The following is a 13501-nucleotide window of genomic DNA, read 5'->3' on the forward strand; positions in this document are numbered from 1 at the left end:
ATTCACTTACATACCCATCATCTTCAGCACATTCAATGGGCAACACCAAATATGTGCATTTTTTGATGAACTAGCTAGGAATTGCAACCTGCTAAGGTGGGGTTTTTTTTACCTAAATTCAGATAAACATATTTTTATTTTCAGGCCAATTAATTCTTCACAACAACCCATGTACTTGTGACTAGACTCATACACCCTCTTGTACAATTTGATATTTGATGAGGAGTGTGGAATTTGGAAGCAATGATATTACTAAGGACATGTTATGAAGTATGTGATGATGACCCGACCCTAAATTGACCATCTAATTATAATTTGAATGTCGTGAAAGGTAAGTCCACACAGGGGCGGAGCCAGAATTTTTTAATGAGGGGGGCCAAATTTAATATATGTACTATTATGAGAAAGCCTCGAACCTATGACCTCTAGAATAGATCCCATTACTCTATTTCCAACTCAGCTATAACACACTTAACAAAAATTATTGCAAAATTTAATACATAACCAAAACCAAGGGGGAGGCCATGGCCCACGCAAGCCCCCCTTGGTTCCGCCACTGAGTCCACGCGTACATGTGCGGAAAGTTATTTCCAAGATCCATTTTAACAAAATGAAATATTGATTAACCAAGTTGCAAAAGCTAAGATTGTATATATAAAGCGTACACAATATCTGAAAACTCAATCATGCCTCTACGATGATACAAGGGATATTAGAAGTTTCAATTTAGATTATCTTACGAACTAGAAATATACATGTTTAACTGATTTAAAGTGGTTAATTAGCTCCGTCATGTAAATAAACAATAGTTATGAAATGTTTTTTGTTAACAAAAAATCCATAATGAACATAAAATAATGGTCCCACTCCAAAAACTCATCTATATATGGTATGATAATAGGCATCACAATGGCACCATCTTTATGTGTAGTATAATGTGACCAACATAAGCAACAAAAAAAGGTAGTTCAGCCATTAAATTAAAATTCTTAAATGGTCCTATTAATTAGGGTTTATATTCTTGCATGAAAAAAGGGGAATAAAATTGCATTGCTAGAATGTAAGATATTTTATCTATTCCATATGTAATGAATTTGAATTTGGATTTGCAACCGCATGCATTGTGTTGACGAGTTATGAGTACATACGTAAGTATGTATGGAGTATGATCATGGGATTTAATAAGGGTATACGAAGTATAATTGACTAAAAATGAGTCAGTCACATGGTAATTAAATTAACAAGTATTTGTGATTTTTATTTAATAGAGACTATAGATCAATTTCTATCAATATTATAATAGGTAAGTTAATTTTCTTACTATTTAATTTCACGGCAATTCTCTAAATCATCAAAACACTAATTCTCAAATAAATTACCTTTTGTGTTGGGCTTTTATTAATGGCCCAAACCTTTACCTATATTTTGGTCATTAATCGGCCAAAACCAACTCATGAGTGTCACGTGACCTCAAATTAGTTTCTCCCCTTTTACTTTCCTAGCCAACATGCCAACTGACTGAACTCAGCTGAACTAAACTGAACTGAACTGAGCTGAACTAAACCGAACTAAAATGAATATTTTATAAGAGAAGGAAATTAGGAACTGAACTGAATTGAATTGAGCTGATGAACTGAACTAAACTGAACTGAACTGGGCTGAGTTGAGCTAAACTGAACTGAATTTCAACGTAAGAGAACAGGCCCTAGCCATGTCCAAAATCTCGAATCACCACCCGACGACCATTCCACCACCAAACCACTACCATTTAACCACTGCACACAAGTCGCCACCACACCACCATCCACACAAACATCTTATCTTTGCTCACATGCCTCCCTTAACCCTTTCCAATCTTTGCTTGGTCTCCTCCCTAAATGAACCACCACATCACCAACCATTAACCCTCTTGCATCACTCTCTATTACACCTATTTTCTTTACTACCTATGTGCTCCTTCTTTCGCGATCTTCCTTGTTATTTCTCCTTCCAGGCCAAGACCCAACATAGTCCCACGTGGCCTTTCGCGATCTTCCTTGTTATTTCTCCTTGCAGGCCAAGACCCAACATAGTCCCACATGGCCACACCCCCTCTCTTTCTTCCTTGATTCTACCTTCTAACTCATCATCTATACAGGAAAATTGAAATTATTAAAATTCATTATGCATAATGATAGTGTTAGTGGATCAACTCAACCAAAAGCTTAAGCTGATGGGTGAGATCCATGAATATATTTTATACTCTATCAGATAGGATGGTATGGTGAGATGAGGAAATGGTAGTTAATTAGGAAGAAGAGAGGGTGAAAATCGTGCCTTTTAATTATAGCACTCATCCGTGCTTAATGATTGAAATATAGACTATATAAAATCACTTTAAGGTTTCAAAGTGAGACTCTTTCTAAGAAAAATGACCAATATAAAAGGTTTTGTCAGATAAATTTTCTCAACCTTTAATAATGTTTAGTATATCCCGTACATTAGCACATGTACATTCTAATTTATACAGAGTACAAAGTAATTTCTAAACACAGTTCTTATCATTTTATCAAACGAGCCACGAGAGAATGACAGTTACAATCTATGTTTTTCCATGATGCTCATTGCTAAATCTTCTTCAATTTATCATTGCCAAGAAAAAAAAAAAAAATTTAAGGCGGGAAAACCGAAAACTCAAAACATAAAATGAACACCCATCATCCCGCGCAAACCATTTTCTCTCTCCTCAGTAGCTAAACTGGTAAACACTGTCACTTCCTCTGACCGCCATTGCCAACCTTAGAGAGAGAAACAGAGGATTTAGAGAGAGAAACATAGAAACATGCCACCAAAGAAGAAATCAAACGCTTCATCTTCTTCAGCATCCAAAAAAACCACTCAAAATACCAATTCTCAGCCTGTTAAGTATGGTATTCAACACTTTTTTGGCCGTCTTTCTTAAAACCCTAGTAAGAATACATCTACTGATTTCCCTCAAAACCCTAAACCCAGTTCGAATTCCCAGGTTTTGGAACCACCCAATGGATCGAAGATTGGAAATGGGTCGAATTCGGTATCAATTGGGGGAGTTCAAAATGGGGTTGTACAGAAAATTAAGGTTCAGAAGGATGTAAAGGAAGTGGGTTTAGCAGCTTCTGATCAAAACCCTAAAAATGGGTCGGATTTGAAAAGGGGTGCAAATGAAGTTTCTGAGAAAATTAGGGTTTCTAAGAATGTGGGTTTGTCTTCTGTTGATGATCAAAACCCTAAAATTGGGTCGAAATTGGGATCTGATAATACTCCTCCCGAAAATTTGTTGGTTGATTTGACTAATTCGGATGATGTTTTCGAGGTTTCGCCGGAAGTTGCAAAGTCCTTGCCCAGAAAACGTTTCAAGTTTTCTCCTGGAATGGTAATTGTTAATTTGTTAATAATTGCAGCATACTAATGCAATGTTACTTTATAATTTGATGTCTGATACTAGTAATGTTGTTGTAAATTATGTAGCTTTTGTTTGTCAAATGCCCTTAGACATGCTGGTTTTCCTCCCCTACTTATTTAGCTTAAAGCCTTAAATGCTTTGCAACTGGAAGCAAAGAATTGTGATCAAGTTTGAATTGATTTTCGTGACCCGATTGCCAAAATTTCCTCTTTGTGGGTTCTTAATGTTCAAACAATATGCATTGTAGTCCCTTTTTGAAGTATTGCTGCCATTCAAAATTATACTTGTATTTAAACATTTAACTAATTTGTGTTATTATATGTTACATCATCAGTTTTTATTACCAAATTATCAATGTCAGTGTAACCTTTAAAAATAAGTATTTTTGGAACGGAATGTGTACTTCTTTGGTTGTTGTTGTTGTTGAAAGTTATGAGAAAGGTGTAGATTCCAGACTCCAATTGATATGTGTTGGTGAATTGGTGATGCAGTTAATAAAGCAAAGTCAGGATGATAGGGAGGAGGTAACATGGAAGATTTCCCCTGTGAATGAGCGCCTTCAAGCCATTTCTAAGCTTGCTCCTGATGTGGTGAAAGCTTTAGCTGAGGCTTCAAGGCTCAATTCTTACTCCTTCCAGAAATTGTCTGATAATGATGTAAGAATATTGATTTTGTTAGTTAACACCCTCTCATCTATTTTTAGAACATTAGTCAGTGCATTTAAAGTTGAAAATTTCAGAATCAGCAGTGTAAGGAGGGAAAGGTTTATGAAGAACATGTCATGCCTAGAACTGAGACACTGGGAAAATCGACCTCTATATCAAATGGTACTGTTTGTAACAGGGCAAGTGATGGTCATGCTTCAAACATGAATGGCCAACATTGCAATGCAGCAGATTTGGATAATTCAGATGCTATTTGTTCTCAGAGCCCTTTTAGAACTCCACCTTCTTTATCGTATCGACATGATAAGGTAACAAGCTTTCCGTGGCATTTATGTTTACCCTATTTGTTATTCATGAGACTATCTTAATGATGTTGCATTTTTCTAGTGCAGCCAACTGAAAGTGCTGCTCATAAAGATAGTCTAAGAGAATGGGCAGGACTGAGGCATCACAAAAAGGTGATTTTCTTAAAGTATTTCTATGCTGCCTAAAGCAATGTTTTTTATTTAGTTATTTATTTATTGTGTAGTTACTCTTTTAAAATTTTATTACGTGTTAAACACCATGGGTCTTGGAGAAATCAACATATATTATTGTAAAGTGTAATTTGACTCATAATTATCTATACATGGCTTTTTTCAGGCCCTGCTTGAACTTTTAGATCAGGTAGAGAATGCAATTTCAGTTGAAGGGTCAGCTTTGGTTGAACCCCAGGTACATTCTTCTGGTGTTTGCAATAAAATTTGTGATGAGAGACCTGCGAAGGATGATTTTACCAAAATAAAGTGTCAATAAAGGCACAAGAGGAGGCTAATTTGCAACCTTCTGATCCATATTTTCTTGTTTTAGAGGTATGTGTTCAACAACAATTGCTCTATTAAGGGAACTGCATTTCTTCACCCGTCTTCTCTCTTTGTTGCTTCTACTAAAGCCATTGTTGGGAATTTATTTGGTCTTTTGCATTGTTTGTTTTTGGTAGGTCAACGAGAAACGTGCTACTACGTCAGAAGGAGTTCAGTGTTCACTGAAGGTAATTTCATGATTTGGTATGTCTATGTTTTCTACTAAATGTCAAATGGTAATACAGCACAATCAATTTCCTTCCGTTTAGGTTCTTCGTGTGCTTAATGAGCGAAGTGGGGAGGAACAATGTGTACAATTGTGGGATGACTGGTAAGCAATTACATTTCACCTTTAGGTTACAACTATGTAGACATCCAGGCACTTGCCATAGTTTATATCATGTTTGTATCTGTGTGATGCCTGATGAGTTGATACTTGCCAAGTTGCCATTAAGTTGTATGTAATTAAAAATTGATTCCATCTTTCGTTGTAGCTTATTATTGTTACATATTTCAGTGCCAGCTGATATTCTTACTTCTGTTCTGAATTTTCTTCCATCAATTTATTTACCTCTGCTATAGAGTTGAAATTTGTTGCTGAAAAAAGTTGACTTACATGTCCATCTGAAGATACAAAGCTCTGTATCAGTTGTTGGTATTGTGTGATTGTTTGTGTTTGGAATTTCTGTTTAGGTCTTCAACGTACTGATCACTTTAGTATTGATATCCTTTGCACTTATTCAAGTCAGCACAGAGTGTATGTGGCATGGCCATTAGCTATTTGGCAATGATGAATATTTAAAATAGTTGAATTTCTTGATCGTACAAGATGGAAAAAAATTTAAGTGTTGTGCCTAAACTAGTTAGATGTTATTTTTGTTGTTACTTATGCAGGTTCTACAGTGTGATTGAGCCTGGAGACTCTATAAGAGTTATTGGAGAATTTGATAACCAGGGAAATTGCAACATAAATCATGACAATAATCTTCTCGTAATACATCCAAATCTACTACTCTCAGGAACTCGGGTAATTTTCTTCTTTTTATTTCGAATCTATGCATTATTTTGGGCCAAAATTCTCTTTGGTTTGAATTGTAGTCTCAAGCTTTATATTTATTCAATATTTTCTGAAAAGGATTTTATATTAGCTGTTAAAGAAACTGACTTTCTTTTAGGTTGCGGGTAGTTTCAGCTGTCCTAGGCGAGCAGTTTTGGATGAGAGGTTAAAATGTGGTGAATCTTCAACTGCAGCATTAACTGGCACCTTGCTGCATCAAATCTTTCAGGTCTTGCTCCTAATATCAGTTTCTGAGTTTAGGCTTTCTATACTAAGCAAAGATTAGAAGTAGGTTCTGTAAGCAATTGTGATTCTAAAGAAACTCTGTATTTATTAGGCTGGGCTTCTGATGGAGAGTCCCACAATAGAATCGCTTCAGGAATTTGCAAAGATTGTTCTTCAAAAAAATATCGAAGGCTTGTATGCATGTGGAGGTGAGATCTATAAAATTTTGAAGTCCCTCTCTACTCCTTTTCAAAGTTTTGTCAACATTTTTCTTCATTTTGAATATCTTGAAGAGTAAATGTCATAGATTTTGCTCATACTTGATAATACAATTTATTGGGTGGACTTGCAGTTCATGAAAAAGATATGCGCGAAACCTTAAATGATGCAATTCCAAGGATATGCAATTGGATAGCACGCTTTCGGGATTCACAGGTTGAGCAATCCGTTATAACTAAGAATGTTGAATTGTTAGCTCTTTTACTTTTGGGGAAGTTCTTAATCTGTACTCTGTAGTCAGAAATCCTTTTTTCGTGATGCTATCTCAAAATGCATCAGCTGCTTTCTGAATATATAGGGGTTGCCATGTGATATGAGCTCATGCTGCAACAAAATTCTGGAGTTGTTTTCATCTTGTTACTGTGGACAGACCTTGTGTTGTCCACTTGTCCTTGTTTATTTGAATATCTGTTTTGGAGTTTGGCAGAAAATCCTTGATCTAGTTTTAAAATTGTTGCAGATATCCAGTGCACCTGCAGTTGATTTTGGACCCAATGATGGACCAATAAGAATGAGCATATGTGATGTAAGACATCTTTGATGAATGCTCTCACTGTTGGTTCATAGTTTCTATTTTACATCTTCTCTGCAACCTTTGTAGTTATGAAACCTGGCTAATTTTTATAAGCTGTTGTCAGTAAAATTTGTTGTCACAATTGCTGGATCAGTTTGTGGCAGGTGTTTGTTTTCTTTACAACTGTTAAATTAATTATGGAAATTGCGTTATTGCAGTAATTAATGTTTTTTTTTCTTCTTATTAAAATCTTGATGTTGAAGTTCTGGTATCTGCAGATTTACAATGCACCTGATATTTACATGCTGTATATTGATCCTTACTTTAGAAACTTAATATTTTGTGAGCAGGTAGTTGATATAGAGGAAATGGCATGGGCACCAAAATATGGCTTGAAAGGAGTGATTGATGCTTCCCTCCGAGTACAAATTCTCTCAAATTCCAGAAAAACTAGTGAAAAGATAATACCCCTGGAGTTCAAAACTGGTAAAGCAACCAGTGGCCAGGCAAGTTACCTTCTGACGAACTTTAATTCCTGGAAATTTAAAAATAAATTAAAAATTTTTCTTGTTTATTTATTTATTTATCCTCTTGGCTATATGATTTTTACAGTCCTTGACAGAAACACTCTGCACAACTGATTCTATACACTCTTCTCTTGTCCGAGAGGTGGGTATTTTGCTTTTCTTTATTTGTTTAAAAAGAGTTTTGGTATCTGAGAATAATTATGCTGATATATCCTGTGTCAGGTATATGCAGAAGATTGATTCTGGTCTTCTATATTACCTTTCGACTGATCAGACATTGGTAAGCTTTGGAAATATCTTTCAGTAAATATAAATTCTATATTTACATTCTAAATTGCAAATGCTATAAATTTTTCCAAGGGAGCAAATGTCCGGAGAGCAGACTTGATTGGACTGATCATGCGTCGCAATGAACTAGCACATAGCATCATTAAGGCTTCAAAGGTGCAACAATTGCCACCAATGCTCCAGGTATTGCAGCTATTGTTGTGGATAGAACTTTGCAATTTCATTTGACTTTCCTTAATTTAGTAATCCATCGATTTGAATTCAATCTTGTAGAGTCCAAACATGTGTAGAAATTGTCCCCACCTCAATGCTTGTTCCATTTATCACAAGGTAAATTTCTGACCTTTTCAGCCTGTAGACAATTAATTCCTTAATCAATTGTTTTTGATGAATTCATCATTTCTTTACTTCGATAGCATCTCCAGAAATGTTTTTTTTTTTTTTTTTTTTTTTTTTTTTTTTGGGTGTTAAATATACATGCTGGAGTGGAGTGTTCATAGATATTACTTATGGAAAATTTGGTTATGGAGTATATCTTTTTCTCTGGTCAATACTTTGATCACTTGGGTGCTTATAGATAGCTGTGACCTCTTAGTTCCTAACTTCCTATTGATAAAGTTATGTTGTTGCTCAACATAGAGCTATTTCATATTCTTTCTTCATCCGAAATTTCGGATATCCGAAATGGCCAGCCCTAGTTCCTATTGATAAAGTTATGTTGTTGCTCAACATAGAGCTGTTTCATATTCTTTCTTCCAAACTGAGTAAAAATTACAATGTGATGATTATGGTTTTCAATGCCTTATATCTTTTGTCATTTCACATGCAGGGTTTGATTATTGACATTAGATACAGATTTAGTATCTGAAACCAACCTTTTATCTATATATTATTGTATCACTATTTTCGTAATCCACTTGTTGATTTTTTCTTTTTTTTTTTTTCTGGGGCTATATCTTTTATTTGGACCAAGCTACAAGTATTTATCATTTGTTCATTACTATGGTATCTAGGTGTTGGATCATTATTCTATTTAGCTGTTTATAACTTATATCAGTGTCTTAAGGTCGTAATCATGTCAGTGTCTGGTACTCGTTGGGGTAATCTGAGTTAAAGATTAAAGAACAAAGCCAAGCAAAGAATTTGAGCTGTTAGGAGATTAGATATGCTAGATGGAACCCAATGTAATGTTTGGATCTTTGTCTCATTGCCTCTAGATTTTAGTCTGAGTATAGGGATCTATATATTTTATTTGGAAGGTAATGCTTGCTTCAGTTGACTTTACAAAGTAAGTAAGTCCTCTTTGCAGATATAACATCGAAACTTTTCAGCAAATCTATGCTAACTCTAATGCTGATTGCCTTAGGTGCATGGTGGAAGTGCTGAGAGCAGTGGGTTGGGAGAAGTTTTTGAGTCACTTACTGATCATTTAACAACCAGTCATAAAGTATTCTTCAGACAATGGGATCGGTTAATTGACCTAGAGGCTAAAGAGTTGCAGGTATGTGCTCCTTATCCACAGTATTATTACTTTATTAGTTGGTGAGTCACTGTTTATATGTTCAGAATTAATTTTTTGTGATTTTTATTTTCTACAGCTTCCCAAATTTGAGAGAGGGAGATCAAATGATTCGAAGAGTGAAAACTTCTCTAGCTGCCTGTCTTCGATTGTTCTTGATGCCTCAATTGAGCTTCATCTACGAACATGTTCCAAAGATGAACGCTTTATTTATCGCTTTGTGCACAAGGAAAATCTCATTTCTAGTAGGAAAGATAACCAAGATTCTAATTTGGGAGAGAATGACTTACATTCCAGTCTGCGTAGTGGTGATCGTGTGGTATGTCTCATCATTTGTATTTTTTTCACAAAGATAAAGAGTTATCAAAATTTTGCTGCCCCAAAACATAGTTAATATTTCGAAAATATGGCTGAACTTGCACTGGAGTCATCCACATCATAAATATCCATGAGGGTGATACAATTCAATATATTTGTGTTTCCTAGTTTTTTCCATTTCCAAAGTGTACTGAAGATATAGGGACAGGACTGAGGGAGTACTTGGCTCATTATATATTATTTTCACATAAATTCCATAGCAAATGAGTCTGGAAAAGTTTGTCATTGCATCTGCTGTAAGTAGTAATGTGTTAAAGCCAGGTTTAAGCCATGTTGATAGATTTCTCACCCTTGATCAATTCGTGAATATTTTTTCCCCTCATATATCTGGTTTAGTTTTTCTTCCTAATACCTTGCAAAGTGTATATTGTTTAGCCAATCTCAAGTTATTTCTTATATCAGTGAGATGACTGAGATCTGCCTTTTAATCTGTGCACCTTGTTTTACTTAGCTATTTATAAAGAAAAGGGAAGATAACTTGTCAAGGACCACAAAAAGTACTTTCCTGTTTGAATTCTTACCGTTTTCTGCAGAGCCTGCATAGCCTCACTTTTTAAGACACAAATCATCACTTATATTTCTCCAGTTGTTGCTTGTTAACTAATCTTACTTTGTATCTTTAAACAGATTTTGAGCACTGAGTCCAACAATCTTGCTGTTTCAAGTGGTATTATCACAGATATCAGTCGCTCTTGTGTTTCAGTAAGGATAGGCTGCAGATTTTATTTTCGATTTTTCATAATTTACATTGTTATTTTGTTGTGAGGCATGGCCGCATGGTCTAAATGTTTCTAATTGTGCCCCATGTCAAATGTACTTATTTGTTTTTTTTTTCTTCGCTTTGAAATTAGGTCTCATGTTCTAAGCGCTTGCGGCTTCTAAGAAGTACTATATCTTCAATGTCACAGGATCTTTATCAGGAGGTCTGGCGGATAGAGAAGGATGAATTTGCTACATCCTTTGCTACCATGAGGTGACTCTTTGAAATGCTGACACTTTCTTAACTTGTGTCAAAAAACTGGTTGTAAAATTACACTTAATAGTTGCTTCTTTTTCCCTTAAGGTTCAATCTGGTACAGCTTTTTCTGTTAAGTGCACAAAGTGATCGTTTGAGGAGGCTAATTGTGGATCTTGAGGTAGGTCTTAATTCCAATTACAGCTTCTCAGTTCAATATAGATAGTTTATGTTTTAATTCTATAATGCTGTTCCCTAGGCTCCTAGATTTGACAGTGGGTCTATACTTAGCCAAGATCCTGCTATATCCTACATTTGGGCTGAGAAAAACTTAAATGCTGATCAGCGCAGAGCAATAATCAAGGTGAAACTCTATTTTACGATTCGTCCCCCCCCCCCCCCCCCCCCCCCTCTTTCCGATGTACTGCTCTATTTAATGTGTTTCTGGTTGGTGTTCTCTGGTAAGTATAGTTAACCTAGTTTCTTATGCAGATACTTACAGCAAAAGATTACACTCTTATTCTGGGAATGCCTGGGACTGGAAAAACATCCACTATGGTATATGCTGTCAAGGCTTTGTTGATGAGAGGAGCATCTATTTTGCTTACATCATACACTAACTCAGCTGTTGATAATTTGCTTATCAAACTCAAAGCCCAGGTTATTTATGTTCTAAGTACATCTTGTCAAGGAAGGGAAAGAATGGAATTATTTGCCTGTTTCATGCTTTTGTGTGCATTGTGTAGTGAATACACTACACAATGCACACGAAATCAGCTATTACAGGAAATACAGCTCCATAAAAAGTCTATTGCTTCTACTATGTAGTTTATTTTAATATATTATTCTTTAATCCTAACTGAAGGTGGATTTCTCAGGAAATAGACTTTTTACGTATTGGGCGAAGTGAAGCTGTGCACAAAGAAATTCAAGGGCATTGTCTGTCAGGTGTTTGCTTTACTCCTATTTTATTTAGCATAGATGACTTCAATCTCAGGTGGATAATTTCTCAATCTATTTTCTGACAGACATGGACATTCACAGAGTAGATGATATTAAATTGAAGCTGGATCGAGTCAAAATTGTTGCAGTTACTTGTCTAGGAATAACCAGTCCTTTGCTTGTAAATAAAAAAATTTGATGTCTGCATAATTGACGAAGCTGGACAGACTAGCCTGCCGGTATGTGTTGCTGGTTTCTACCTTGTATCATAGCTTGCTCTTAAAGAAGACTGCATATTGTTTTTTTTTATTATTATGGTTTTTTTTTTTTTGTTTTTTTTTTTCCTACTTCAAATCGAAAACTTCAAACTATGATACTTATGCTGCTTTATATGAGAATATAAATCAAATGTTACATTTATTATAAATTTCCTCTTTAATACTTCCTCTGTTTTTATTTAGTTGCAACACACCCCTTTGGCACGCATGTTAAGGAAGATATTAGACTAGGTGAACGGATAAATTAATTTACAAAATTTTAACACCTATAAGAAGAAAGGGATAAGTTGCTACGGTTTAAATTTCATAGCTTAATTCATTCGTTTACCTAGTTTAATAACCTCATTGATAAGCATGATAAAAGGTGTGTTGCAAGTATAAAAAAACAGAGGAAGTATAAAGCATGCTGAAGATTACAGTATGTGAATTTGTTTTGGGGAGAGGGGGGGGGGGGGGGGGGTAGGAATAGGAAACTGAAGGATATAATTTGTAAAAGTAATTGCTTCTGATTCCTTGCCGAGGTTCAGGGTAGAGTAGCACATTTCTAATTTCCTGTGTATGAATGGCGCACTTTAGAGTTTTCTGGGTTTTTAATCATGGAAAGAAGAGACTCTCTGTCCTTGGGTTGCATTTTGAGTAAAATAACTCGTCATGCAGAAAAAAGGCCGTTTTCACTTTACGTTTTTATGATATTAGGTATCATTAGGGCCGTTGATGTTTTCATCCAAGTTTGTCCTTGTTGGGGATCATTATCAGTTGCCACCATTAGTGAAGGTATGCACTATATGACTCTCAATTCACCTGTATCAGTTTTCCCTCTCAAAAGGCCTGAATTACTTTGAATCATTGTAGAGTGCAGAGGCTCGAGAAAATGGAATGTCAGTAAGTTTGTTTCGTAGGCTATCAGAAGGACATACTCAAGCAATATCAGCATTGCAAAGTCAGGTCAATCTTTGAATTCTGAGTGAAGTATGCTCACATGTCTTGTAGATTTCTGATGTATCATCAACAAAACTGAATTTGTACATGTTCTCGTGTTTAGTATCGTATGTGTGCAGGTGTCATGAAACTGTCAAATGCCCTTATATATGGTGAAAAATTGCGCTGTGGCTCTCCAGATGTGGAAAATGCAAAGCTTGGGTTATCAAATAAAGGTCCCATGTCCCCATGGTTGAAAGAGGTATTGATTGGTAACATATTTTTGGGCTACCTATATATGATATATAGTTATTAATCACTAACATTTTCACTGCAATCACGGCTTTTGCTGATAATAACAGGTTTTAGATGCAGACAAACCAGTTATATTTATAAACACAGGTCTGCTACTCTGCTGAATTTATATTCTAGTTTCAGTTATATACTGATGACGTGTCCTATTTCTCACAAAATGAGCTTTCATTTGATAGATATTTTGCCTGCTTTTGAGACAAAAGATAAGAAGACTGTAAATAACCCAATTGAAGCTTATCTTGTAGCAGAGGTAAGAAGTTTTAGGGTATCTTCCAGGCAATCATTTTGTTAAACAATCAGAATTTTGTTAGTTGTCTGGCTGTGTCTTCAGCGGCAAATTTCCGTTTTTGCAAGTTAGGGATTCTTAATTTTCTATCT

At 35.4% G+C, this 13501-nt stretch overlaps 1 pseudogene across 1 annotated transcript in view; it reads left to right on the forward strand.

Annotated features, from left to right (window-relative positions):
* The first annotated feature begins 2744 nt into the window (after positions 1 to 2744).
* The window catches only part of LOC145614162 (DNA replication ATP-dependent helicase/nuclease JHS1-like), a 12821-nt pseudogene continuing 2064 nt past the window's right edge, over positions 2745 to 13501 (forward strand). Inside the window, exons 1-31 of the transcript XR_014107067.1 lie at positions 2745 to 3391; positions 3913 to 4077; positions 4161 to 4394; positions 4479 to 4544; positions 4729 to 4937; positions 5066 to 5116; positions 5198 to 5259; positions 5823 to 5955; positions 6104 to 6214; positions 6323 to 6419; positions 6563 to 6645; positions 6950 to 7015; positions 7354 to 7509; positions 7626 to 7672; positions 7753 to 7810; positions 7891 to 8001; positions 8092 to 8148; positions 9185 to 9319; positions 9417 to 9656; positions 10343 to 10417; positions 10567 to 10688; positions 10779 to 10851; positions 10930 to 11034; positions 11163 to 11330; positions 11549 to 11618; positions 11699 to 11851; positions 12587 to 12664; positions 12743 to 12835; positions 12933 to 13070; positions 13171 to 13210; positions 13300 to 13373. The product of XR_014107067.1 is annotated as a DNA replication ATP-dependent helicase/nuclease JHS1-like (transcript). The remainder of the gene's footprint in view (positions 3392 to 3912; positions 4078 to 4160; positions 4395 to 4478; positions 4545 to 4728; positions 4938 to 5065; positions 5117 to 5197; positions 5260 to 5822; positions 5956 to 6103; positions 6215 to 6322; positions 6420 to 6562; positions 6646 to 6949; positions 7016 to 7353; positions 7510 to 7625; positions 7673 to 7752; positions 7811 to 7890; positions 8002 to 8091; positions 8149 to 9184; positions 9320 to 9416; positions 9657 to 10342; positions 10418 to 10566; positions 10689 to 10778; positions 10852 to 10929; positions 11035 to 11162; positions 11331 to 11548; positions 11619 to 11698; positions 11852 to 12586; positions 12665 to 12742; positions 12836 to 12932; positions 13071 to 13170; positions 13211 to 13299; positions 13374 to 13501) is intronic.

Source organism: Chenopodium album, chromosome 25 (assembly GCF_948465745.1).
Source record: "Chenopodium album chromosome 25, dcCheAlbu1.1, whole genome shotgun sequence".
Taxonomy (NCBI): Eukaryota; Viridiplantae; Streptophyta; class Magnoliopsida; order Caryophyllales; family Amaranthaceae; genus Chenopodium; species Chenopodium album.